The 24274-nt window shown below is 36.3% G+C and overlaps 1 protein-coding gene across 1 annotated transcript in view; it reads right to left on the bottom strand.

Moving 5' to 3' along the window:
• The window catches only part of DOK6 (docking protein 6), a 718344-nt gene that overhangs the window by 524155 nt on the left and 169915 nt on the right, over window positions 1-24274 (bottom strand). The gene's annotated exons all lie outside the window — the stretch shown is intronic.

Raw genomic sequence — 24274 nt, forward strand, 5'->3', positions numbered from 1 at the left:
ATTTTCTTCTCAGAAAAACACAAATAGAGTCAAAACAAAATAAGAATGAGGCATCTTTATCTTTTAAAATTTATGAATATACAATTAAATGGAGTTTAATAGTAATCTTTGAATGCCCCTTCTTCCTCATTATCATAATTCATACATATATGATTTTCAGGTTTTTTAAGCACTTTTTTTTCAGTCTTCCTCTGGTGGGGATAGAAATAAGGTTTTGAGAGAAATGATGATTTCTCATATTAATATCAATTAATATCCAATTATTAAAGTTGGGGAGATCCCAGCTTTTTTTTTTCCTGTCCTATTTCCTTGTCCAATTTTTCAAGGACAGGAATAATGGAAGATAGGATTAACATTCTCCTCATTCTGGATATTGTTATTATAACGAACTAGATTAGACTTCTAATATAAGGTGAAACTCCCTTATACTTAGGCTTGGGTGGGAATAAGTTCTTTGAATAGATTGCCCAAGGCTGGAGGTAATTTAAAAGTAAATGACATAATCAAATTAAGGTACAGCCCATAATTTTAATATTCATTTTCTCATTAATTATTAACCAATTGGAGTTGTGTTAACAAATCAAAGTTGATTGCCACCCTGAGGAAGAACCCCTTTCCAATGGACATAAATAAGCCATGAGCCAACCACCATAATTCTTTTTGGTCTAAGAGAGAAATGGACAAATGACCAACCTTTTATATAAATAAATGCTGACATTATTAATAAAATAATTAAATTACCCAGAAATTATGTCTCTTAAACCTTCTTGAATGCCACAGTTTCAAACTTTTATTTTGTTCTTGGATTATTCTTTTTTTTTTTCCAGGGCAATGGGGGTTAAGTGACTTGCCCAGGGTCACACACTTACAGTAAGTGTCAAGTGTCCAAGACTGGATTTGAACTCAGATCCTCCTGAATCCAGGGCCAGTGCTTTATTCACTGTGCTACCTAGCTGCCCCCAATTATTCTTAACTTACCATGTTCATGCCAGCCATCTTAGGAGACAGGGATAGCAACTGTCTGGATCTGTGATTTCATTGGTATAGAGAACGCCCACATAGGGCAAATCCTTCCACAATATACAATTTGGCCACTTATCTGCAATTTCAAGTCTTAGAGAGTTGCCAAGAGTACTGTGAGGTCCTGACTTGCCCACTGTCACACAGTAAGTATGAGTCAGAGGTTGAATTCGAACCTATATTGTCCTATATATTTACTATGCACACTGGCATTCAATAACTATTTAAATAAAAGTAATTACTTAAAAGTTCTTTTATCAGACTTAAGGCAGGTTAACAATCATCTTTCCATAATGAGAATCCACTCAATCATCCCTCCCCCTTTTCAATGGAAATAACACCCAATATCTTATTTTTTATGTAGGCTGAGTGAGAGGGATGTGGTCCCTTGGAATTTTATTAGACATTAGTTATTCTCTCTGCCACAGAATGTGACAAAGCAGTAGAGTAATTATAACATTTTACTTACTGGAGGACAGTAAGGACACAGTGGAAATGGACAGAAAAAAAAAAGAGGAAAGGGGTTGAGAAACTAGTTCTGGGTGAATAATGGAGTCACCTTTGCTAATGAAAATTATTATACATAAAATCTATTAAGCACCCCAGCATTATACAATTCCATAACTAAGAATTAATTTGAAGCAATTTTCACATAATATGAAAGGCTAAGGGTTCAGTTTTCAGGTACTTAATCATTCTGTCAGGAGGAGAAGGAGATGGTAGCTTATTGGATCTAGTTTGAAGTGATATTTTTTAATGAAAGAGAATACTTGTTAATATTGTATTTATTCTTTATTGCTTTTACCAAGAAGAAAACTACAATGTGGTTATCTTTCAGGGTGACTGACTGTCCTGTTTGTGCCCCAAACAAAAGCAAATGAAATAAAATAACTCCTTCTCAATTGGTTTTGGGAGAAAATACTGAATTATTCCACAAACATATTCACTTCTGGAATCCTGATGCTTCTTTTATTACCAGTTGTTCAGAGGAGACTTTCCAGCCTCTATATAAACTTTAAAGCCCACAGATAGTAAACTTAAAGCAAATAATTTATGTCAGGCAAACATAAATGACCAAACCCATTTGAAAGAGAAATATCATCTAACTTGTAGCATTAGAACTTTTGAATGAATGATGTCTATTCAGGCCTATGTGTTGGCTTTCAGGCATGGGTAATTTTTATTTTCATTTTTTATGACATAAGGAAATGCCCTTTTTGTGTGCAGATGGCGTCCCCATGCAGTATCATAACAGCCGAATGTCACGCTGCACTGGCTTTGGAAATTGTGTAGAACTCTGCCAGCCCACTGTGAGAAAAACAGTTCCCTTCTTCAAAGGGGTGATTGTGAGTTTGGGGAGATGGTATCCCAAAAATGGGGCCAGAATTATGTGTGGCAAATAGAAATGAGGGATTTTGAACATTTTCATATTTTAAATGGTGAAATAAGTCTATGGAACTTAATTTGACAATGCAGATGTACATCATATGGACATGAAATAGTTTTTATATTGAAATATAATGACTTTACTGTGTGAAGGACTATGAATTCCCATATGGATCCAGGTACAGATGGATATGCCTAGATGATGAAATGATGCTGGACTTTGTAAATTCAAAAGAATAAACATAAATAGTGGGAAAGCAGAAAGGCACTAGTGGCCCAGTGAAAAGTTTGTAAGGTGAAGGGGAGAAGAGGAGAGCAGCATAGTATGAACTGAAAATGGTAGATACAGAATATTAAGGTAGTGGATATGACCTACTAAAATATCTTAAAAGAGGGCAGGAGATACAGAGGATACCAGAAATATTGGACATTAGGAAGAGGAAGTGATCATGGTATTAACTGAAGAGAAAGGGAATAGAGGCAAGATTGTATTTTCTATGGCTAGAAGCAGTCATATGATGAAAATGTCATATTATCTGTGTAATATCAAACAGAATGCAGATTTTTAGATATGAATCCTAATTGAGAAAGAACTTCAGTCTTCCAGACATGAGAAAATGAAATAAATAGGCTCATTCCAGCCTCTTCAGGGTCATCATTGAGACTATTAAAGCTGAGGTCATTTGCCTGAACATATGAATATATACTGTTGATATCATTCAATAGTACCAAAGCTATACCCCCAAATTTCATTCCACATGCTGATCTGAAGGATGTAGAACTGATGACCCAATGCACTGAAAGAGAAATATAATCTAACTTGGAGTACTTCAATGAAGAAGCCAGTGAGAGAATGAATAGGCTGGAATTTAGAGGCCAGTCTTTGATAGGAAATATCTGCCATGTTCTTTGGATAGTGTCAATATAGTAGCATCAAGGAAACCCCAGGAGTATCTCATTCCTGTTTTATTATACACACACACACACACACACACACACACACACACACACACACACACATATCACCTCAGAAGTGTAACTTTAATTCAATAACTTTACCTGAGTCTCACTTCCATTTCCACATCACTGGTCTATTATTACTTATGCCTTAAACACCATAGTTGTACCTAATATTTCTGTTGGACAATACTTTTGCCAATACTTTGAGGATTTGTGCTTTTGTAAGTGTTGGCACTCCCTCTACCTCCAGAGATAAAAAGTGGCTACAACTGACTACAAGGTCTTTAAAAGTTGCCATGCCTGAACAATTCATCAGCCTAAGGCTATTGTGGTAATCACCTTTTCCAAATTTAGCTAGGCTGATTCAAAGCTGACAGACACATAGTCGTTCCTGAGACTGTTGGATATGACTTGCCAAGAATTTTGCTCCATTGGTAAAACTTTCAAGAACCCAGCTTCTCATCCAGTCCATGATGAGGTGTCAAATTCAGACACTAGTAGAGCCTGAGTAACATCCTGCTTTGGATATAGACTGCTTTAAAATAGAAAATATAACTCAAAATTAGATCTCTTTGAAAAGAAAATAGGTATTAAACATGAAAAGCGATCATGCAAAATTATAAATTATTATTCAATAGAGATATGTTGGTTTTTCTAAAATTAAATAATTTTAGTTAATAGAACCATGGTCCTTTATTGATCAGTTCTTCACAATTTATATGCACATACATGTTATTATTACATATTCTTGTATGTGTGCATGTGTTTATATGTATATACATATATTTATGTGTTTTTATTTCATGGTTGAATCCACCAGAGCACTGTTGCCAGGAAAGTCCCAATCAGATTAAGATTAAAATTTGAAAGAAAGTAAGAGCCAGAAGATGCTAGAGAGATATACTTTGGGAAAGAAACATTTTGATAATTCTCCTTTCCCTTTGATGTACATGCCTCCCACCCCCAACCTAGACAGCAATCAAGAAACAGATGGTATTTCCCACCATCCTCCTCTCTGCCAACCTTTCTGTAGTTCCAGCCCACTCCATCACCTTAATTCTGTCATCACCATCACAGACCTGGAAGACAATTCAGTGCTAGGATAAATGTAAACTTCTCCCCTCTGCCTCTTTCCTCCCACAGTGTTCCCATATTGCAGCTTCTTTGTTTTCCTCTGCCAGGTTGGGTATGGATTGGAGACTAGCATTTATTAAATGCCTACTATGTGCCAGAAACCATGCTAAACACTGATTATCCACGTCAATGAGATCATAGATACACAGAGGAATAAATGCCATATTATATCATTTTAGAGGAAAGAGAAGTCTATATTAGAATTAATATAGTATAAATTTTATATTTAATGCAGAATATATTTCATATGTAACACTGGATAAAACAAGGGAAAGAGCTAACAAAAATGATTCTGTAATATTCACAAATCAATCTGACTTTTCAATTTCTTAACCAAATACAGGATACCTTAGTTTTGATCCCAAATTTTGTATGCTTGTATTTCTAACACAGAAATATCAATTGACTATTTTTGCTTTTACAGTTCTGGCTGACCTTGGTTTCCAAGCTTGAAAGTCATGAGGTGTGAAAATCAAATATTCTTGAAAAAACCTCATATGACTTAATTTATTAATGGTCATTAAAACCTTGGAATCAAAGCTCCATATAATAGGGAAAGAAATCAATGAACTAACTTTTCTAATTTAAGTTTTAAGAATGATGATTCATTAATTTGGAAACCATTCTTTTTGTTATAGACAGTAGTCTACATTTTGAGAAGTCTTGTTGATGACTTCAGTTTTGACAGCAGACTTACTTCTCACACATTCCCATACATTTAGCCTTCAGGAAAGTAAATGTTTATATACATATATACATATACAAATATATAGCATTATATGTATAAATTATATGTATATATACTTTCACAAAGAAAAGATTTTTGTGTATACATACATGTACACACATATACATATATATACATACACACAAATATATGTGTGTGTATACTCTTAGAGACAGACAGACACAAAATCTTTTATTGGGGAAGGTATCAGAATGGAGGGGGAAGTAAGTCCTATTTTTATATTACCATATTTATTACCTGCTTGGTGAGAAGAGGTAAAGGGAGTAATTAAACTGCTAATAGCCGCAACAAGATATATTTTCTTTTATTGCACCAGCTGGTATGATTCTACACAATTTATATCCAGAGAGTTGGAGACCTCTGAGACTCATCACAATGTCTGCAATGCACCACATCAACCATCTTCCCTTTAAAACTGTCTCAGTTGCATATGGATATTTCTATTCAAAATCATATGGCAAAAATATCATATGAAAAGAAGAAAGTGGTTTTGCTACTAAAAACTACAAGATATAATTCATTTGTCAAATAAAGTTTGCTAATAATTATATGCAAAAAACCACAAAATTGTCTAGGATACTAAGATGTACAAATTCTAGCCAGGCCCAGCCCTTCAAAAGATACAATCTGGCAAGTGAGTTGTACTCAAATAGGTACAAGTAACAAGGCCATTTATCAAAGGTCTGCTGTAGTCACTTCCGGGGTGGAGCCAAGATGGTGGAAGAAAGGCAGTGAGCTCCCAAACTCATGACATGATCGCTCCAAAAGACATCCAAATAAGGTCATAGGAAAATGCCCGGAGCAGCAAAACTCACAGAAGAATGTGCTGAAATCATCTTCTAACCAAGAACGGCTTGGAAGGTCAGAAGGAGGGAGCTGCTGTGCTGATACAGGAGTTGAGCCCAACCCCACAGTCACCCTGACACAGATCCAGTCTCAGGAAGTCCTCACCAGAGAAGGAGAACCCCAGAGCCTCTAAATCAGCTGAAGCACCAGTGTCATCTGGAACTAAGCTCACAGTCTGGTGAGTGGGCCGAGCCCTGGGCAGGGGAGAGACTACAGGGGTCTATACTGGTGCTAAGGCAGAACTTGGATTTTACACCCCTACTGAGAACCAGGTGGTAGGCTCGAGTAGAAGTGGCCCAGGTGGGGGAGGGGCACAGGCTCATCGGAGCTAACAACCACAACACACAAAGCTGGTTGATTGGCAAGTTGGTCTGGGGTCATCTAGGACCAGGAAACAGGCAGGGCAAGGGAAGAACCTGATTCTCCTTAAGTCATACCACCTGGGACTTCTTAAGCTTGGGATACTGCAGCCTGGAAACAGTGCCCCACGTTAAGGAGCTAAAAGTCTAGTAAAAGAAAGGCAAGATGAGCCAACAGAGAAAGGTGAAGACCATAGAAAGTTTCTTCAGTAACAAGGAAGACCAAGGGGCACCCTCAGAGGAAGATGTCAACATCAGGGCCCCTATATCTAAAGCTTCCAAGAAAAATATGAATTGGGCTCAGGCCAAAGAGGTGCTCAAAAAGGACTTTGAAGATAAAATTAGAGAGGTAGAGGAAAAAATGGAAAGAGAAATGAGGGTGATGCAGGAAAGACATGAGAAAAAAGTCAATAGCTTGAAAAGTCAAATGGAAAAGGAGGTACAAAAGCTCTCTGATGAAAATAATTGCCTAAGAATTAGGACTGAACAAATGGAAGCCAGTGACTTTATGAGAAACCAAGATACAATAAAGCAAATCCAAATGAATAAAAAAATAGAGGGCAATGTGAAATATCTTCTGGGAAAAACTGCTGACCTGGAAAATAGGTCCAGGAGAGTTAATTTGAAAATTATTGGTCTACCTGAAAACCATGATCAAGGAAAGAGCTGAGATACCATCTTCCAAGATATTCTCAGGGAAAATTGCCCTGAAATTCTAGAAGAAGAAGCTAAAACAGAAATTGAAAGAATCCACCGATTACCTCCAGAAAGAGATCCCCAAAAGAAAACTCCTAGGAATATTATAGCCAAATTCCAGAGCTCTCAGGTCAAGGAGAAAATATTGCAAGCTGCCAAAAAGAAAGAATTCAAGTATTGTGGAGCCCCAGTCAGGATAGCACAAGATCTAGCTGCTTCTACATTAAAGGACCAGAGGGCATGGAATATGATATTCCAGAGGGCAAAGGAAATGGGATTACAACCAAGAATCACCTACCCAGCAAAACTCAGCATTATCTTTCAGCGGAAAAAATGGGACTTTAATGAAAAAGAAGACTTTCAGATATTTGTGATGAAAAGACCTGAACTGAATGGCAAATTTGACTTTCAAATACAAGACTCTAGAGAACCATAAAAAAAAAAAAATTGGAGCTGGGGGATATACCTGGGGTCATACAGTGGGCTACTCTCTTGTGTCTGAGGCCAGGTTTTAGCTGGGATCCCCCTGAGTCCAGGGGTGATGATTTGTCCACTGTGTTGCTTAGCTATATGATAACATCTTTAGGGTTAAATTGAGGGGTGAAGGGAATTCATTGGGGGAGGGGGAAAGGCAGAAGTGAAATCCTACATGAAAGTAACAGGAAAAGGCTTATGGAGTGGGAGAAGAGATAGGAGAGGAGTAGGGCAGTAAATGAATTTTACACTCATCAGAAAAAGATCAAAGATCTTAAACTCATCAGAGCTGCCTCAAGGAGGGACTAATAGACACACCCAACTGGGTGGAGTAATCTATTTAATCTGGGCAGTAAATGAGTCTAACACTCACTAAAATTGGCTCAAAGACCTCAATCTCATTAGAATTGGCTCAAGGAGGATCTAATGTACATACTCAATTGGGTGGAGTAATCTCTATAGCCCTGAAGGAAAATAGGAGGGGAAGGGGATAAAGAGAGAGGGGTAAAAGAAGGAAGGGCAGAATGGGGGACCGGACAGATAGAAGCAAATCCCTTTTGAAGAGTGATAGGATGAAAGAAGATGGGTAATAGAATAAATATCATGGGGAAGGGAATAGGATGGAAGGGAAACAGTTTACAATAGTAATCATGAAAAAGAGAAAAGGGGGAAAAATTGTACAAGAAATATTTATAGCAACTCTTGGTGGAGGCTAAGAATTGAGAATCAAGGGAATGTCCATCAATTGATGAATGATGGAAAAAACTGTGTTATATGATTGTAGTGGAATGGACTTGTGCTACAGGAAATGACAAACAGGATAATCCCCGAAAAACCTTGAAAGACTAATGAACATCGATGTATGGTGAAGTGAGTAGAACTGAGAGGACATTATGTAGTGACAGCAGTATTGTTCAATGAGTAATTGTGAATGACTTAGCTACTCTCAGCAGTACAATGATCCAGGACAATCCCAAGGAACTAATGAGGAAGCATACTATGCACTGCTATAGAAAGAACTGCTATAAAGAACAATTGTGGATTGTACAAATATAACCTGATTGTGATCTTGTGGAGGGGGGAAGGAAAGGGAGGGAGGGAGGGAGGGAGGGAGAAATATTTGGAACTCTAAATTTTATGAAAATGAATGTTGAAAACTACCCTTACATGTAAATGGAAAATAAATGTTTGTTGAGAAAAAATAAAAAATAAAGAAAAAGGTCTGCTGCAGTCAGAAAAGCAACCCAGTTGCTAAATATTAAATGTGAGCGTTTACATTTTGAAAATTGACAAAAAAGTATAAATTAGGATTTTATTTAGTATTTTGTTGCTTTCTAGACTTAAGAAAGCAATGAAAATGTAGATTAATCTTAAGTGTATTGTTCCTACTTTTTTTTGGCTAGCCATTTGTAAATCGTTTAACCTCACACTCTTGAATACTGTATATGTTAAGTGAATCTGAGTGAATGTTGGAGGAGATGTGAGTACTGAGAGACCACTTCCACCTGGGCATTATGAAGTAGGAAGAACTTAAGATGAGTTTAGAAAGATGGGTAGAATTTCTTTTCTTTTTAAAATTTGGCATAGCCTTTAATTTAATTTTTAAAGTAATAAACATTTTTAGTTATAGTTTGAGTTCCAATCATTATCCCTCCTTCCCTCCTTCCCCTTACCCTTACCTGAGGTGGTAAGCAATCAGATATGGGGTATACATGTATAATAATGCTAAACATTACCATGTTAGTCATTTTGTACATTTTGTAAAATGAGATTGGACTATATGTCCTCTGATGTCCCTTCCAGCTCTCTGTCTATGATCTTATGGAATTTGAATATGCCAGTCTGTGTTCCATCAATACCAGTTCTTTCTTTGGAGGTGGATATTATGTTTCATCAATAGTCCTTTGGGATTTTCTTGGATCATTATATTATTGAGAATAGTTGTCATTCACAGTTCTTCATCAAACAATATTGCTGACTCTGTGCACAACATTCTCTTGGTTCAGTTTATTTTACTATACATCAGTTCATACAGGTCTTTCCAGGCCTTTCTGAAATCATTCTGTTTGTCACTTCTTTTAACACAATAATATTATATCACCATCATATATCACAGCTTGTTTAGCAATTTCCCAGTTGACGGGTATTCCTTTGATTTCCAATTCTTGGTCACCACAAAAAGAGCTGCTATTAATTTATTTACAAATATGTCTTTTTCTCTTTTTGTGGATATCTTTGGAATATAAACCTGCCAGTGATATTGCTGGGTCAAAGGGCATGCACAGTTCTATAGCCCTTTGGGCATAGTTCCATATTGCTCTCCAGAATAGTTGGATCTTTTCACAACTCCACCAACAGTGGATGAGCATCCCAGCTTTCCCACATCCCCTCCAACATCCAATATTTTCCATTTTCATTATATATGCCACTCTGATAAGTGAAGTGATACCTCAGCATTGTTTTAATTTGCATTTCTCTGATCAATAGTGAGTTAGAGCATTTATTCATATGTTTATGGATAGCATTGATTTCTTTGTTTGAGAACCGCCTGTTCATATCTCTTGACCATCTATCAAATGGAGAATGACCTTTATTTTTATAAATTGGACTCAGTTCTTTATATAATTGAGAAATGAGGCCTTTATCAGAGATATTTGTTTCAAAAATTCTTTCTCAGTTTTCTGCTTCCCTTGAAATCTAGATTACATTAGTTTTGTTTTTGCAAAACCTTTTTAATTTTATATAATTGAAATTATATATTTTATATTTTGTTTTACTCTCTATATCTTTTTTGGTCCTACATTCTTCCTCTGCCCATAAATCTGACATAAACAATTCCATGCTCTCTTAATTTGCTTATGTGTAAATCATGTACCTATTTTGACCTTATTTTAGTAAATGGTGTGAGATGTCCATCTATACCTAGTTGCTGACATAGATGGGAAGAATTTCAATGAGCAAATATAAGGAGGAGAGTGGAGTCAACATGAGCAAGGATATGACATGATTGGAAAGTGTAAGAGATATACAATACAATTCACCAAACATTCATTAAATAAAATACTGTACAAACCACTCTGGTATATTCTGGAGAAATTAAATAATCCCTACTGTCAATGAGTTTATAATATACTCAGGAAGAGACTTACACAAAACTACAAAATAAATTAGAGTAAGATATTAATTGCAAGTCTCTTGGTATCAATTTGAATGAAGTAGAAAGCTTGTATTAGGAAATAGTGGAAGATAAGGTTAGAAAGGTCAGTAACTTCATAATTCCCTATAAAATTTGCCTTTTAGAAGGAAGGAAAAAAAGAACAGCTCCCTGAGTTCCCCTGATGGTTCTAACATCGACTTCTTGTATAGGATAATGAATCAGCTTGACTCTGGGAGAGTTTTACACCATGTTGTAGCAATGCTAGTACATGAACTTACATTGTAAGAAATAATGTAATAATTGATTAATTTTTCTTTTCAAAATACACTAAGAGTTTCAAATGCAAGGGTTATTTCAGCTTGTTCAAATTTCCACCAAATTTCGACCTGACATGAAAGTGATTACAACATAAAATGAATGAAATCAACTTACATTTTTCTTACATAACAATGAATATTATAGTGTCTGAATTTGATATTCAATTGTATAACTAAGTCAACTTAATTCCTCTTCAATCTGATTCATTTCAAAAAGCATTTGTTAAGCATCTAATGAACGCAAAGTTAAAAAAAAAGATGGGTCAGTCATATAGTGGAAATGAGACATAACCAATGGATATCCTTTATACTTCCTTGTTTACCTTAACAATGTCAAGGGATCTAGAGTAAGGTTCCTGGAATATTCAAATTCTGGAAGATCATAGACAGAGAGGTGGAAGGGCTATCAGAGGACATATAGCCCAATCCAATTTTACAAGTCAGGGAACTGAGGTACAGGGATTTTTCAGTGATTTGCCCAATGTCACACTGGTAGTGGCAGAGAAAGGATTTGAATCCAAGTCTTCTGAGTCAACTGCAAACACTCTTTCCACTGTATCATGCTGAGGAAATTTTCACATTGGTGAGGTCACAGATACATCAAAATCCATGTCACTATTATAGTTCTATAAATACAAAGATGAAAAATAGTACAGGGGGCAGCCAGGTGGCACAGTGGATAAAGCACCAACCTTGGATTCAGGAGCACCTGGGTTCAAATCCGGCCTCAGACACTTGACACACTTACTAGCTGTGTGACCCTGGGCAAGTCACTTAACCCCCATTGCCCTGCAAAAAAAAAGAAAGAAAGAAAAAAAGAAAGAAAAAAAATTGTACAGCTCCATAGTTGACAGTATTGGGAGATATATGCCATGTTCATAATGAATTAGTCTATGTGATAGAATTTAATAATTATGATAGGAATCCTAATAAAATCATACATGGAAATGTGATACTCTTGTCTCTGGGCATTTTCATAAAAATTCTTTGAAAAGATTGTCTTCAATCAGCCAATGAGTGTCTAATATGTGAGCCCTGAGATTAAATGAAATATTTTCTAAGTCTATATTAATTTCTTTGGCCACTAATAACAACTTCATAACAGTGAATCATTGACCCCATTTTTTAAGGCAATCATAGTTAAATGACATGCCAAGGGTCACACTTCTAGTAAGCATCTGAGATTAGATTTGAACTCAGGTCCTCCTGGTTTCAGGACCAGTGCTCTATCCACTGTACCAACTAGCTACTCCTCATTCACCCAGTTTAGAAACTGAGTAGCCATTATAAGCAAATTATTATGCTAAGCATTGTAGGGAAAATGAAGAGGTCGCTGTCCTCAGGAAACAAGCTTATGGTCTAGTGGGAAAATTTTTAAATATACAGATGAAGGATAAAATTAATATAGGAATAAGTGTCTAGACAATTCAATTGTAATTATCAAATAGTATTATCCATTATATGTAAGGAATGTTGTTCTAATACTGTAATGCAAAGGGTATTATATTGAGTTCATTATGAGAAGAGAGGGACTAAGGTATTTTATGAATTTATGAAGAGTTAGGGCATATTGGAGCCATAAGTAGCACAAGTCAATGAGGTTTTTTTGTTTGTTTTTGTTTTACCAGGAAACAATGAGATTAGGTGGAGGCAGCAATATATTTACTATTCCTTGGGTTGCCAAAATGGAGGTGGGTAGAATTATTTCTCCCTTGAGTAGTTACACCAGGCAATGAAGAGTTGGTAAAATACTAAGTGGTGAGGGAGGATGCTATATGGAGAAAGGTGGATTTCTTAGAAGTCAGTCTTGTGGGGGGGGGGGCGGAAATGTACCTCTGTTAATGAGTTGCTAGCATTGGTTCCTTTTTACATCAAACTTGTTTGTTTGTTTTGTTTGTTTGTTTTTTTGGCCTGGGGTCCAACTCTCCTCACCACTGCACTGGTAAAACTGTATGCCAAAGGGCAGGACTACATATATGCTAGCTGTCCTGTGAATCCACACCACCCAGCACAACAAGGATCAATAGCAATGGAGATCCGAGGTAGCCTTGAGGAATTCCCTTCTTTCTGATTCCCTTCCTACAATTTCATTTGCTCCAGTTGCAAGAATTCCTAGTTATACTTATTTTGAAGGATGAGGAAGATTCAGACAGGTAGATCCTTCCAGGTGAGGAAAAGCATAGTCAAAGATAATATCAGCTTGGGGGCAGCTAGATGGCACAGTGGATAGAGCACTGGCCCTGGATTCAGGAGTACCTGAGGTCAAATCCGGCCTCAGACACTTAACACTTACTAGCTGTGTGACCCTGGGCAAGTCACTTAACCCCAAGTGCCCTGCAGAAAAAAAAAAAAAAAGATAATATCAGCTGAATAGTAAGAGATTTCTAGTTGGAGTAGAAAATTCAACTATGACAATATTTCTATAAGTATAAGCTCTGAGAAGCTAGTGAAAGTTTCTGAACATGAGAAAGACATAAGGAAAATTGTATTTTAGCAAGATTAATACTTCAGCAGTACTCAGAATGTATTAGAAGATGGAAATACTTTTATCAGGGAGACCAATTGCTATAATCCTCCTCTGAAGTCATAGGGCCAGAACTTTGATAGCAGAAGAAGGGTTGCAATGGAAAGGACAAGAGACCTCACAAAAAAAGAAGGCTAAGTCAGCAATTATAAAGAGGATGTCAGTGAGGCATCAAGGGAAAGGAAAATAAGAGATGACTCTATGTGATTAAATAGTGTCTTAATGGACTAAATGTCTCAAAAATGTTTTATAAGGGTTTTTGTTGTTGCTGTTTTTTGTTGGTTACATGACTGGTATTTCCACTGTCCCTCAGTCTGATGAACTTACACACACATACACATACACACAAATAAATATGTATATAAAATATGTATATATGCAAACAAGAACAAAAACAAAACTCAGTGATCCCATGTGATATCATAAGCAACATTTTGCACTCACAGTCCATCTTCACATGTCACCTTCAATAGCTTAGCATCTTGAGACACAGTAAAACAACTCACAAAACTGCCTAATGTAATATTGTGGTATGTTCAGAGAGAATAGCACAAGGCAGTTTGTTAATAATTTTTTCTCATCATTCAGAAAAGGAAACAAACTACCCCCTATGGACAATAAGTCATAGAGACATCTGGGATACAAAAGAAAAAATGAACAGCTGTGAAAGTGCCTTTCACATGGTTTTCAACTTTTGATCCCTCACAAGCTGTTGCTCACATAATTTTTTTTGGTATCTGTGTCAAAAATAAAGATCACACTCTGGGTTTGCACCTGTCAAGACCAGAATGATAAGACTTTTTTTTCTTTTTCTCAAGGAGAATGGAGGCTATAATAGGTGCATACCAACTTCGTAGGATGTTTTTGATGTAAGCTTCTTTTCTGTTGTAACAATGCTTACATATTGTAAGACTAGTATGTCACAATTAATTAAAATTTCCAAAGACATATTGTAGGGCAATGTCAAATCCTTCACATCTAGTATGGAAATTCAAGAAACAGGAACTGAAGGAATGAGACTGCTAAAGCTACAGCTCTGGAAATAAAACCTGTGTACCTAATGCTCCAGGATGTATGGTGGTGGGGGTAGAGGTGATGGTGGTGGTAGTGATGGTGGTGGTGGTGGTGTGCATGTTCCCTGTAGACTTTGTTGAAAGCTAATGTTTACATTGGAATAATTATTATTTTTACCAGACAGTGAGAGCCCAGTGATACTTCAGGGATTCTGCTGGTTAAATTCCACTCACTTAAATTAATACTCCCTAAGGATTCATTGGGGACAGCTAGGCAGAACCGTAGATAGACTGCATGGCTAGGAGTCAGGAATACTTATCTTCATGAATTCAGCCTTAGACACTTACTAGCTATGTGACCCTGGGAAAGTCAATTAACTCTGTGTGCCTTAGTTTTCTCATATGTAAAATGAGCTGGAGAAGGAAATGGCAAACCACTTCAGTATTTTTGCCAAGAAAACACCAAATGGGGTCACAAAGAGTCAGACGTGATTGAACAACAACAACAAGAACAACAAGGATTCACTAATATTCACTAAATAGTTTCATTTTTAAAGGATATGAATGTCTGCTTAGCTCAAAGTCATTTTCTTCCCTTTTCTGATTTTCAATGGACCTTGAAATAGTTTGAAGTTTGAATTTACATAGAACTGAGAATATTACTGAAACCTTAATTTAAAGAGTGAAAGGTAAAAGAAAGGTATAGCTCTGCTCACTGTTATGTAGCCAGGAAACAAGTAAAATCAAAAAACCAAAAACAAGCTTAGACACCAGCTACATGACACAGTGGATGAAGCACCAGCCATGGACCCAAGAGGCCCTGAGCCCAAATCCAGCCCCCAACATAAGCCACCCCACCCTGCCTGCCCCACATAAATCAAGGATAATCAAAAAATAAATGCTTTACAGATATCATCCTTTCATATTCAATTCATACCTGTGCCCTCTGTCTAAGTATATTCCTTTCAGCTGCCCTAATACTGAGAAAGTTCTTATGAGTTAGATGTATTATCTTCCCATGTAGGAATGTAAACAGTTTAACCTTTAATATTCCTCATGATTTCTTTTTCCTGTTTACCTTTTTATGCTTCTCTAGGGTCTTGTATTTGAAAGTCAAATTTTCTATTCAGTTCAGGTCTTTTCATCACGAATGCCTGAAAGTCCTCTTTTTCATTGAAGTCCCATTTTCCCCCCTGAAAGATTATACTCAGTTTTGCTTGGTAGGTGATTCTTTGTCCCAGTTCCTTTGCTCTCCAGAATACTATATTACATGCCCTCTAGTCTTTTAATGTAGAAGCTGCTAGATCTTGGGTTATCTTGACTGTACCTTGACAGTACTTGAATTGTTTAATTTTAGCTGCTTGCAATATTTTCTACTTGACCTGGGATCTCTGGAATTTGACTATAATATTCCTGGAAGTTTTTGTTTTGGGATCTCTTTCAGGAAGGGAGTAGGATGGAGGGTAATACAGTTAGGAATAGTAATTGTAAAAGAAAGGATGAGTAAGATGCTATGAGAAGGAAGTATGAAAAATGCAAACCATCAACAGAGAAAGAACTCATGGTATCGGGATACAGATTGAAGTATATTTTTTTGTTACTTCCTATTTCTAAAGTTATGTTGTCCATTTTCTTTCACAACCTGACTAATGTGAAGATGTTTTGCATGACTACACATGTATAACTTATATTGAATTGTTTGCTTTCTTAGGGAGGGGTGAGGAAGAAGGGAGGAAGAAAATTTACAACACAAAGTTTTAAAAAACTAATGTGAAGAAATTTGATTTTTTTTTTACATGTAACTTGGGGAAAATTCTAAATAAGTTAATAAATTTAATTTAAAACCAAACCAAACCAAACCAAAAAAGAATATCGATGGTTTCCTCTTATTTCTAGGATATAGATAGATAGATAGATAGATATACATACATGTATACACACACACACACACACACACACACATATATATATATATATATATATATATATATATACCTCGATTTTTGTTATTTAAAGCTCTTCCCAATCTTATTCCAGCATACATTTCTAGACTGCCTAAACATTATTCTGCTTCACACACACTATGTTCCAAAAATACCTGGCCCAATTCTTGGAAGGTAATGTCAAAGAGAAGGTACCTGGGAAAGGAGGATGGAGCAAGGAAGATAAGTTTCTTGCAGAAGATGGGAACTGTGGGAAAACCAACAAGAAGAATAAAATGTAAGGGAATAAAGTGTAAGAAGATGGAAGGGCCAGGTTATTGAAGTTCAGAAGGACCTTAGAAATCATGAAGCCCTATGTTAAGAGAAGAAAAAGAGATTTGTATGAGAGATGTTTCAAAAATAGAATTGACAAAACTTGGCAATAGATTGTAAATGGTTACTGGAAGATGGTGGTACTATTGAAAGAATTCTTGGAGCAGCACAACACAAAAAAGGACTGTGTGTGATCATTCTTTAGCCAAAGGCAGCCTAGAAGGTTGTCAGGAAAGGTCTGTTGTACTGGAGTGAGACTGGAGCTCAGACTCAGACCATGCTGGCACATATCCAGCCCCAGGCAGACCACAACAGAGAAACAGGCCTCTGGAGCATTTAAATATGCTTCAGTGGGCCTACTTCTTGAACTCAACTCACGGACTGGTGTGGTGGTCAAGTGGTTGGCCAGGGGAGATTGCAGGGATCTCTACTTGGGCGGAGGCAGAACTCTGTTGTGTTGCCCATGCCTATAACCAGGAAGCAGTCTTGAGTGGTGGCCCAGGTGGGTGAGGGGTGCAGGCACATCATAGCTTGCAGCAACAGTGAAACAGAATTCTGTTCCCAGGTTAAAGAGCAAGCAGCCTATGGTTACTTACAGACCAGAGCACAAGCCAGGGGAGTGGTAAATGCACCTTTCCTTAAATTGTACCAGCTGGGACCCCCTGAAGCTTGGGGCAGTGAGCCATGGAAGCAGTGTCCCACTTTAAGCAGGAGTTAAGAGTCAAGAAATAGCTAGAAAAATGAGCAGACAGAAAAAAATGCTGACCCTAGAAAGTTTCTTTGGTGACAAGGAAGATCAAAATACAGCCTCAGAACAAGATAACAAAGTCAAAGCTCCTACATCTAAAGCTTCCAAGAAAAATATGATTTGGTTTCAAGCCAAAAGTGCTCAAAAAGGACTTTGAATATAAAGTAAGAGAGGTCGATGAAAAAAATGGAAAGAGAAATGAGTGATGCAAGAAAGTCATGAAAAAAAGTCGACAAGTTGAAAAGTCAAATTGGCCAAATGGAAAAAGAGGTACAAAAGTTCTCTGAAGGGGGCAGCTAGATGGCGCAGTGGTTAAAGCACCGGCCCTGGATTCAGGAGTACCTGAGTTCAAATCCGGCCTCAGACACTTAACACTTACTAGCTGTGTGACCCTGGGCAAGTCACTTAACCCCCATTGCCCCGCAAAAAAAAAAAAAAAAAACAAAAAAACAAAAACAAAAGTTCTCTGAAGAAAATCATTGCTTAAAAATTAGAATTGAGCAAATGGAAGCTAATGACTTTATCAAAAATCAAGACAAAATAAAGCAAAATCAAAAGAATGAAAAAATAGAAGGCAACGTGAAATATCTCCTTGGTAAAACAACTCACCTGGAAAATAGTTCTAGGAGAGATAATTTGAAAATTATTGGGCTCCCTGAAAGCCATGATCAAAAAAGGAGCTTAAACATCATCTTCCAAGGGATTGTCAGGGAAAATTACCCTGATATTCTAGAAGCATAAGGTAAAATAGAAGTTGAAAAAATGCACCAGTCACCTGCTGAAAGAGATACCAAAATGAAAACTTCCCGGAATATTATAGCCAAATTCCAGAGCATCCAGGTCAAGGAGGAAATACTACAAGTAGCCAAAAAGAAACAATTCAAGTACTGTGAAGCTACAGTCAGGATAACATAAGATCTAGCAGTTTCTACATTAAAAGAGCAGAGAGCTTGGAATATGATACTCCAGAGATCAAAGGAACTGGGATTACTACCAAGAATCACCTACCCAGCAAAACTGAGTATAATATTTTAGGGGGGAAATGAGAATTCAATGAAAGAGAGGACTTTCAGGTATTTGTGATGAAAAGACCTGAACTGAATAGAAAATTTGACTTCCAAATACAAGATCCTAGAGAAGTATAAAAAGGTAAACAGGAAAAAAAAATCATGAGGGATATTCAAAGGTTAAACTGTTTACATTCCTTCATGGGATGATGATACTTCTAACTCATAAGAACTTTGTCATCATTAGTGTGGCTGAATAGAGCATACTTAGACAGAAGGAACAGGTCTGAGTTAAATATGAAGGGATCATATCTTTAAATAATTTTTTTGCATGTGTGTGGAAATCAGGGTGGGGTGGCTTGTCCAGTTTAATGTAGCTGGTGAGTGTTATGTGTCTGAGGCCAGATTTGGGCTCAAGTCCTCCTGGGTCCAGGACTGGTGCTTTGTTCATTGTGCCACCTAACTGCCCCATGTTGATATCTTTAAAAAAATTAAAGGGGGAGAGGAATACACTGGGATAAAGGGAAAGGGAGAGGTGGAATGGGGTAAAATATCTTACATAAAAGAAGCAAGAAAAAGTATATGGAGTGCAGCAAAAGATGGGGGAGGTGTGGGGGAGTGAGCGTGCCTTACTCTCATCAGATTTGACTCAAAGATGGTATAACATACACACTCAAGTGGGTATAGTAATATATCTTACCCTGCTGGAAAGTGGGAGGGGAAGGGGATAAGGGGGGAAAGGTGAAAGAAGGGAGGGAAGATTGGGGGAAGGGGCAATCAGAAGCAAAACACTTTTGAGGAGGGATAGGGTGGAAAAAGAGAGAAAATAGAGTAAATATCAAGGGGAGGGAATAGGATGAAGGGTAATACAGTTAGAAATATTAACTGTGAAAAAAAATTGAAGTAAGTTTGTCTGATATTCCTCAGTTCTCAAACACATAGAGAAATGAATCAAATTTGTTAAAATGAGAGCCATTCCCCAGTTGATAGATGATCAAAGACATGAAGTTTTAAGATGAAATAATCAAAGCTACCTATAGCCATGTAAAAAAATGCTCTAACTCACTACTGATTGGAGAAATTCAGGTCAAAACAATTCTGGGTAGTAGCTCACACTTATTGGATTGGATAATAGGACAGCAATGGAAAATGTGGGGAATATGGAGAAAATGAGTCATTAATACACTCTTGGTAAAGTTGTAAAGTGATTCAAACATTCTGTAGAGCAATTTGAAACTATGGTCAAAGGACTATAAAAACATGCATACTCTTCGATCCAGCAATACCATTACTATGTTGGTACCCTAAAAGATTTTTTTTTAAAGTTAAATTTTCCACAAAAAAACAAGTAAAATTTGAAATTGGAGTGATGCCCATCAATTGGGAAATGGCTGAACAAATTGTGGGATGAAATTAGGATGGAACACTATTGTGTTGTAAGAAATGATGAGCAGGATGCTCTCATAAGGCCTTATGAAAAATGCATTCCATCTACAGGGAAAGAACTGATGGTATCTGAATACAGATTGAAGTTTAATTTTTTTGTTAGTTCCTCTTTCTAAAGTTTTTTTTGTCTACTTTTTTTCACAACCTGACTAATGCAGAAATGTTTAGCATGACTGCACATGTATAACTTATATTGAATTTCTTGAGTTCTTAAGGGGGATGGGGAGGGAGGGAAGATGAAAATTTGGAACACAAAATTTTTAAAAATTGATGTGAAAATTTGTTTCTACATGTAACTTGGGGAAAATTCTAAATTAATTAACTAATTAATTAATTTTAAAAAGAAAGTAACAGGGAAGTTAAGAAAGGGGAGAGCTTGGGGTAAAGACAACAAATTCATGAATGAGTTCAGTTTTTAACATGCTGATTTGGAGACATCCCACTAGATAGCTAGAAATATGAGACTGGAGTTGAAGAGAGAGGTTAGGAATGGATAAATATATCTGAGAAACATACATAGAAATGATAATTTAAGACCTGGAAACTGATGAAAATACCAAGAAAAATAATAAGAGAAAAGAAGTGGACACAACCTAAATGAAGGTCCAACAAAGCAGATTGAGAATTAAAGGTCAGAAATGTAAGGAGAAGGCAATGTCATGAAAACCTAGAGAAAGGGGAATGAAAGAGTGATTGCATCAAAGTCAAGAGAAGTCAAGAAATAGCAAGGTTTAGAAAATGCCATTAGATTTGGCAATTAAGAAATCACTGCTAAATTTGGAGAGCTTTTCCAGTTGAATGATGAGTTCCAAAGCCAGATGGCATATTTAAGAAAGTAAGAGGAAAGGAAATGGAAATACATATTATAAATGGGCCTTCTTAAGTTTAGCCACAAAAGAAAAGAGAGATATATGATGATAGTATGAATGTCTGGCTACAATGTTTGTAGGCAACAGGCAAGATGCCTTGGCATGACTTTAAGTCTAAACACCCATAGACAATAAAAATCTAGTCTAACTCATTCCTATTAACATATTTTCACTCTGCCATACTCTCCCTCTCTGTGATTCTAAACCCTAGGTTAACATCATTCAAACATAATGATCTATCTTCCATTGATTCCTCCCTTATTCCCTCTCAATTAACCCCTCACCCCCACAGTCCCACTCCAAAGCTAGCCTTCCTTTTTACAATGCTCTCTAGAATGCCTACTCCATAGGTAACAAAGCAGCATACATTTTAAATCTTTTCCTTTCACACTCCTTCCATATCCTTGTACTCACTGAGACCTGGTTCTCTCCTGATGATAATGTTTTCTTTGCTCTCTTTCCAGCACAGGTTGCACTTTCAAACATAGCTGTGACTCACTGCTCATAGCAAGGGAATTAAAATACCCCTTCTTCCTTATCCCCACTTCTACAGTCTCCCTCTACCACTATCACTCAGTAGCTTCTTTTCCTTTAAGATTAATTCAAACCATATTTATCAAAAAATCACAATTATTGTGGCTCTTTTTTTTAACCAATCTCCCTCCCTCCCTCCCTCTCTCCTTTCCTTCCTTCCTTTCTCGACCTCTCCTTCATCTTTTTTTCTCTTTCTACAACATCTGATACTTCAAAATTGCCTTCTTCTGGATAGTGTCTTTTCTTTTGCCTTCAGAAATGTAGCTCCCTTTTATTGATGTTTTCTCTGTCTCCCTCATCACTTCCATATCTTTTTTCCAATACCTTAAGATTTTATCCTTTTCTCTTCCATATCTTCAAAGGTAATCTCACTCTCTCTCAGGGTTTCAACTCATTTCTCTACAAATAACTTCTATCTGTTGATTTAAAAGGAACTTTGGCATGTATCACAGGAACTGATTATTAAATTGTTCTACAACACACACAATATTCATGTATAGAAATATATTCACACATATAAATGTATATGTATTATATATATGCAACATATACGATGTCCTAAAGTCAATGAAATTTTATGCTTTAATAAGCATATATGTATACATATGCACATGTTTATATATAAGAATATATGTAATCACAATGAAATTGATTCTGACTTTTCCAGGAAATATTTTGTCATGTAGCATCTCTCTTATTTTTAGTGAGTTATGTCATGTAACATCTTCCCTCGACAATGAGTAATCTAACAACATTTTCCTGACCACCTAACATAGTACTTTACTTATGTATATGAAGTAGGAGTATTGGCTTCAAGTCAGTGGCCCAGACAACTTTCTGAGACTATAAACTACTAAAGAGATGCTGATCTTTATTGGTATAGGAAGTTCTCCATGAAATATTCCCTACACCAATAAAATCCCAAGTTTGGTAAATAAAGAAACAAATGAACTAACAACTGTATAAATAAAATGAGATAAAACAATTTAAAAAGGAACAGTTTTGAGCTTACACTCTAAGAATAGAAAGGAAGTTAAGTCCTTTTTCAGTTGTGTCTGACTTTCCATGATCCCATTTAGGGTTTGTTTGTTTGTTTGTTTGTTTGTTTTGGCAGAGAGACTGGAGTGGCTTTCCATTTTCTTCTTTGGCTCATTTCATAACTGTGGCAAACAGGGTTAAGTGCCTTGACCACAGTCAAACAAATACTCAAGCATATGGGATCAGATTTGAACTCAGGAAGATGAGTCTTTCTAAGTCCAGGCCTGACACTCTATATACTGTACAACCTAGCTGCTCCAAACTGCTCAGAAAAGGCAGTTACAAAACAATAATATTGGGATGAAAACCACAAGTACTCCCTCAAAACAAATACTGAAAATAAAATTGCTTATCACTTTTTTAAAAGTTCCTGTCACTTAACTATATGTTTGTGATTATTAAAAATAATTTTAAATCAGTATACCTATATCTAAAAGAGGTGGCAACTATATGAATGAAATTTATGCTTCACTTCTGATCTAGCCAGAACATCACTTTTATTAGAACAGATACTACCCAGAAAGATTAAATGAAAGAAATAGCATGTTCAGGAGAATGGTTTCTGTCAAACAACTATAGAAGAAAATAACAAAAGCCAATACTATGAGGAAAATATGTCTCATTTTTATCCTCAAGATAATGCTTCTTCATATTAAAGCAGTATTTAAATTCTTGATGTCATACACACCCTTTAACTGAGCCTCCTAGAAAATTGATCTAATTGTTGAACAAAGAAACCAAATGTGTAAAATTATGGGAGGATTTTGCCAACTCAGCATAAACGCATGGAAAGATGTATATTTAATGATATGAGGCTCAATACTTAAAGAAAAAAGAGTTAGGGCACACCTCTTGTAATTGTATTACTCTCTTGTGCCAACACTCACATTTTAAACAAGTCATTGCTCTACTCTCCAAATGCTGACTGAGAAAAAAGAAAAAAATATAGACTATATCTATATGAAATAGCAAAAGCTTCAGATCAATTTCCAAATCAATAGCAAGCTTTTAGTTGTTCACCTGATGGTTTTTGAAAATGAAATGCATGCATTTTGTGTTGATTATTTTATTCCTAATGTCATCTTAAGGGGAAAAATTTTATGATAAAATAGGGATGCAATAATTTAATAGTGCTGATAGAGCAATATTTCTTTGAATTCCTGACTCTTATAGCTGGCTCTGAAAAGTATTGTTTTGTTCTATAAGCTAATTTTTTTTTTTATCCTTGCAACCTAGCTTCCAAACCTACCACTCAACTGAAATAGTTTGCTCTAAAGTCATTGATGATTTTTTGCTAAATTAAGTGACTTTTTCTAAATCCTTATCATGTTTACTTCTCAATATCCTTGAGGACTTCTGACTGACTCCCTTTTTCTTAATTTCTTTCACTCCTTGGATGTCATGACAGTGTTCTCTATTGGTAGTCCTCCTACCTGTCTGAGTCATCCTTTTAGTCTCCTAAATACATCGTTATTCATGCTCTGGTCCTGTATGTGGGAGTAATTCTGTACTCTGACTAGATCTTTTTTCCTTTCTCTCTCTGTATCTCTTCTTTTGGTGATCTCATCAATTTCCATGGATTTAATTATCATCTCTAGAAAGATGGATCCAAGATGTGTAATATATCCAAACTTTGACTCTCTTAAAGCCTCTAGCTTCACATCAAACATTGACTACTGAATCTCAAACTCAATATGTCCCAAGAAGAAATCATATTTTCCCCCAAATCAGGAGCAGCTAGGT

Source organism: Dromiciops gliroides, chromosome 1, assembly GCF_019393635.1.
Source record: "Dromiciops gliroides isolate mDroGli1 chromosome 1, mDroGli1.pri, whole genome shotgun sequence".
Classification (NCBI taxonomy): Eukaryota; Metazoa; Chordata; class Mammalia; order Microbiotheria; family Microbiotheriidae; genus Dromiciops; species Dromiciops gliroides.